Source organism: Salvelinus sp. IW2-2015, linkage group LG36, assembly GCF_002910315.2.
Source record: "Salvelinus sp. IW2-2015 linkage group LG36, ASM291031v2, whole genome shotgun sequence".
NCBI classification, from domain to species: Eukaryota; Metazoa; Chordata; class Actinopteri; order Salmoniformes; family Salmonidae; genus Salvelinus; species Salvelinus sp. IW2-2015.
The window spans coordinates 34,207,111-34,212,343 of record NC_036875.1 but is presented as its reverse complement, the minus strand read 5'-3'; the positions used below and the strand labels follow the sequence as shown (position 1 = coordinate 34,212,343).

Below are 5,233 nucleotides of genomic sequence, written 5' to 3'. Positions count from 1 at the left end.
TCCACACACAAGATATGACATTCACTGTGCAGGAAGAAGCACAAGGCCATAGATCAACAGGATGTATAGGGAACATAGGGATGGTGTATAGAGCACTGTTCTCCAACCCTGTTTCTGGAGAGCCACCGTCCTGTAGGTTTTCACACCAACCCTAATCTAGCGCACCTGATTCTAATAAGCTAAAAACCTACAAGAGGGTAGCTCTCCAGGTTCAGGGTTGGAGAGCCCTGGTGTAGGGACACACAAGCCCTGGTGTAGGGACACACAAGCCCTGTTACAACAGCTGCAGGTTTCCCAACTACTGATCCTTTACGAGTATCACCACACTGACTGCACAATGAATCAGACTGGTCATGCTAGTCACCAGTCTGCTACTCAGCAGCATGCACTTTGTTGTCAAGTGTGACTTAGAAAACAGAAACAATATTCATTGTTAAATGAAACTGTGTGGTTTCTGGTTTGTGATGTTGTCCGTGTTACACACTGGAAATAAAGAAGAGAGACTTGAGAATAGGAACCCGGCAGGAAGTGAAACAGCATGTTACAGAGAGAAGCCCTGCAGAGCCCTGTCTCAACTACGTCAAACAGCCACTATTATGGACAACATCCACAGGGAACACACACACACACAAATATTTCCCAATACATATATCCATTGTCACATATGTCTGTATATACGTTTTACAGCTGTATATTTATTTTCTTATATGTATAGTACATCACTTCTGTTTATCCGGTTCTTGTTCTAGACCTCAACCCAAACAGTAGTTGGTTTTGACACCCTATTCCCTATATTGTGCTTTAGTGCAGAAAAGGGTGCTCACATGTGACGCAGCCCATGTGAGCTCCCCAGAGCAGCTGTGTGTTGTGCTTTAGAGTGGGTGTTGCGGGGGAGGCAGGTGGTCTCTGCTTAGTGCGGTGACAGTTCTGTAGCATTCTGAGAAAACCACACTGTCAGCCACGCCTCCCAAAAGGACACCTTCCCAAGACGGTTAGACAGTTAAAGGTCGTCAACCACAGAGTCTGCAAACACACACCCACACACCCTCATTAGGCTGCGGCAGGTTAGCTGGATCGTGAGAGAGTCTTGAACAGCACAACAGTGAATCATAATTGATTCATTTGAATTTATAAGATCATAAAAGTAGCAGGCCGCTCAAATATTACAAAATGGTTGAAGATACAAAGACTGGAGATTTATTTCCATTGTCCTCATTGGCAGCACTCGATTCAGTTAAAATCAACAGGGAGTACCAATTACAAATTGGAACCATTTACAGCAATTCCAACCGCACAGGGGGGCCTGTTTAAGTGTCCTCGTGAAAGAATACCCCTAAGGTTTACCTAACAACTTCAATGACTAAATTACCTGAACAGAGGTCCAAAAAGAAAAATGTACCTGGGAATTCATGACATATAGTAAGATGAAGAAACAGTACTCCGAGCCGCAGCTCCATACTACTCAGACACAGAGAACTGATACTACTGTGTATACTGGTTGTTGGGTGGCGTGGGGTCCGGGGGGGTGGGGGGGGGGGGGGGGTCTGGGGGTGGCTTTTTACCATTTCTTTAGATTCCTCATGTCTAAATCATTGGCAGAAAAAAGTTTGGTCCAAATTGGATGTTATGTACTATCTTTCTTGAATATTATATGAATCCCATAAATTAAAATGGCCAATTTGGATGCAATCAATTAGCTTAAATTCTCCAGAGATCAAATTATATTTCGACAAAATAATGTTGCAGGAATGCTTATCTTATCTGTTTCTGACAATAGAAACGATATCAGAACAATCTGACATGGTGAGTGTCAAAAGCCTCTTTCTTGTTCTTTTTGAGGTGGAACGATCCAGAGGAGAGCTGTACTGTAATTGCAGTTTTTGCCAAAAAATAAAGACCCGAAAGAAAGTACAAGCCAGACAAAAACGGTCTGCTTTTGATCAGGCAGGAGGGGCGGAGCACTCTGGAGCTATTTTTATCCCTTTTGTCTGCCTCTCAAATGAAGCAATGGACCGTTGGTATTACTAAAGCCCCGTACATCAAGCTCCCTAACGCTACAGAAACAGGAGATAGGCTCCTGCCCAATGGGTCGTTCTGATTGGGACAAGGTTTTACTTAGGGCATTGTGTATGTCCTTCTACAGAGCACCCATGGCATAGGGCTGTTCTCTCTGTCTGCTACTGCTCTGCTACTGCTCTGCCTGGTGCTTGGCATTATGCCCCCCCCTGCCTGCCCACGGATACTTTCAGGCCAACGTATCACTTTAGGTCTTGTTTTGTTTGGATTACAAAGGTATTGAGTTTATTTAATGAATCTGAACAAACGTTCAGTTTAAGATTAATTGGCAAAAAAGCAGTAAAAAGAGATGGCTGTATAGAAAAGTCAGAGATAGAAAGAGAGGGCCAATACATTGATGGCATGTTTGGACTTTTGTAATATAAAACTAACGCACAGGATGTTGTGTGTGGGTGGGTAGTGTGGGTGGGGGGGGTCAGAGAAAGAGAGAGATGAGCTCGATTGGTTTACAAGGTAGGGGGGGTCGGAGGCACTGTCACAAAACAGTGTCGATGAGAGAGATATAAAGAGAGAGAGTGAGGGAAGGAGAGAGGGTGAGGGAAGGAGAGAGGGTGAGGGAAGGAGAGAGGGTGATAGAGAGATTGGGAGTGTGAACAGCTCAATGTAAACAGGCTGTCAGAAAAGAAAGTGCAGGGACTTTGTCACCCTGCAGAGGCTGGGAAGAGAATCACATAGTATCTGCAGAGCAACACTCATCAGGGCAGAGAGCGGGAGAGAAGAGAGGGGGAGGGCACATGACCAGGGAGAATCCCACGACAGTGAGAGAGAGAGAGAGAGGAGAGAACGAGAGAGAGAGGAGAGGAGAGAGAGAAGAGAGAGAGAGAGAGAAGAGAGAGCGAAAGCAAGAGAGAGAGAGAGAACAAGAGAGAGAGAGAGAGAGAGAGATTAATTCAGGCTGGATGGGAGGCAGGGATGTTGCTGCCTCTACCGTGGCTCCAGTGCCTGTGCTGTGCTTCTCTGTGTAGCTGGAGCTGTGCTGTGTTGCTGTAGCTGCATGTTTGTGTTGTGAGAGGCTGCTCACTGCTCTGCCCACAGGGAAAGAGAGACCCATGCCCCGGCCGGCTTGGAAAGGACTCCCTATCAACCCATACTGAAGAAAGCATCACACACAGGGATGGGCAGAGGTAGGAGACAAGCTATGTTTCACTCTCTCTCTCTCTCTCTCTCTCTGATGATGATGTCCCTGTGTTCATCTCTGTTTCTCTGGTTTCTCTCTCCTGGTTTCTCTCTCACTCTCTCTGTTTATATCCCTGTTTCTCTCTCTCTGTTTCTTTCTCTCTCTCTGTTTCTCCATGTTTCTCTCTCTCTATCTTCGCGGAAGATCATTCTCCATTGATCATTGCTTTCTGACCAGGCTCTGGCCACTTTCTCGCTCTTGCCATTAGTACCTGTGTCACTGGAATTTGTGTGTGTGTTTATTTGTCCTTCCATGTCCTTTCACTTTCAATCTTTCTGTTTTATCCTACATGTATAGCAGCATGTTGATAATCTGGTTGTTGTGGTCAGTTTCTTAGTGACAATGACGCTAAAAGTTGTTTTGGTCTAATGGTTGCCAGTGTGTGTGCTTGTGCTGATTGCGGATGTGATGGATGTATGGGAGAGATAATCAAAAACTGATCCTCGGTAATTCCACTGAACTCACCTTTACTGTCCTTTCTCTCAGACACATTGAGACGGATTTAAGTTGACTATTTATTTCTTATGCTTGCTGGTGTGAGACACATAGTCATGTTTTCAGACATATTTCTAAACTGTCGATATATACAGTGGGGAGAACAAGTATTTGATACACTGCCGATTTTGCAGGTTTTCCTACTTACAAAGCATGTAGAGGTCTGTCATTTTTATCATAGGTACACTTCAACTGTGAGAGACGGAATCTAAAACAAAAATCCAGAAAATCACATTGTATGATTTTTAAATAATTAATTTGCATTTTATTGCATGACATAAGTATTTGATCACCTACCAACCAGTAAGAATTCCGGCTCTCACAGACCTGGCTTCTTCACAGACCTGTTAGTTTTTCTTTAAGAGCCCTCCTGTTCTCCACTCATTACCTGTATTAACTGCACCTGTTTGAACTCGTTACCTGTAATAAAAGACACCTGTCCACACACTCAATCAAACAGATTCCAACCTCTCCACAATAGCCAAGACCAGAGAGCTGTGTAAGGACATCAGGGATAAATTGTAGACCTGCCAAGGCTGGGATGGGCTACAGGACAATAGGCAAGCAGCTTGGTGAGAAGGAACAACTGTTGCGCAATTATTAGAAAATGGAAGAAGTTCAAGATGACGGTCAATCACCCTCGGTCTGGGGCTCCATGCAAGATTTCACCTCGTGGGGCATCAATGATCATGAGGAAGGTGAGGGATCAGCCCAGAACTACACGGCAGGACCTGGTCAATGACCTGAAGAGAGCTGGGACCACAGTCTCAAAGAAAACCATTAGTAACACACTACGCCGTCATGGATTAAATATCCTGCGAGCGCACGCAAGGTCCCCTGCTTAAGCCAGTGCATGTCCAGGCCTGTCTGAAGTTTGCCAATGACCAATCTGGATGATCCAGAGGAGGAATGGGAGAAGGTCATGTGTCTGATGAGACAAAAATAGAGCTTTTTGGTCTAACTCCACTCGCCGTGTTTGGAGGAAGAAGAAGTATGAGTACAACCCCAAGAACACCATCCCAACCGTGAAGCATGGAGGTGGAAACATCATTCTTTGGGGATGCTTTTCTGCAAAGGGACAGGACGACTGCACCGTATTGAGGGGAGGATGGATGGGGCCATGTATCGCGAGATCTTGGCCAACAACCTCCTTCCCTCAGTAAGAGCATTGAAGATGGGTCGTGGCTGGGTCTTCCAGCATGACAACGACACGAAGCACACAGCCATGGCAACTAAGGAGTGGCTCCGTAAGAAGCATCTCAAGGTCCTGGAGTGGCCTAGCCGTCTCCAGACCTGAACCCAATAGAAAATCTTTGGGGGAGCTGAAAGTCCGTATTGCCCAGCGACAGCCCCGAAACCTGAAGGATCTGGAGAAGATCTGTAGGGAGGAGTGGGCCAAAATCCCTGCTGCAGTGTGTGCAAACCTAGTCAAGAACTACAGGAAACGTATGATCTTCTGTAATTGCAAACAAAGGTTTCTGTACC

The 5,233-nt window shown here is 45.6% G+C and overlaps 1 protein-coding gene across 1 annotated transcript in view; it reads left to right on the top strand.

Moving 5' to 3' along the window:
• The first annotated feature begins 2,962 nt into the window (after nucleotides 1-2,962).
• The window catches only part of LOC111959411 (diacylglycerol kinase beta-like), a 142,065-nt gene continuing 139,794 nt past the window's right edge, over nucleotides 2,963-5,233 (top strand). Inside the window, exon 1 of the mRNA XM_023980927.2 lies at nucleotides 2,963-3,200. The gene's annotated coding sequence lies outside the window, so the exon portion shown is untranslated. The remainder of the gene's footprint in view (nucleotides 3,201-5,233) is intronic.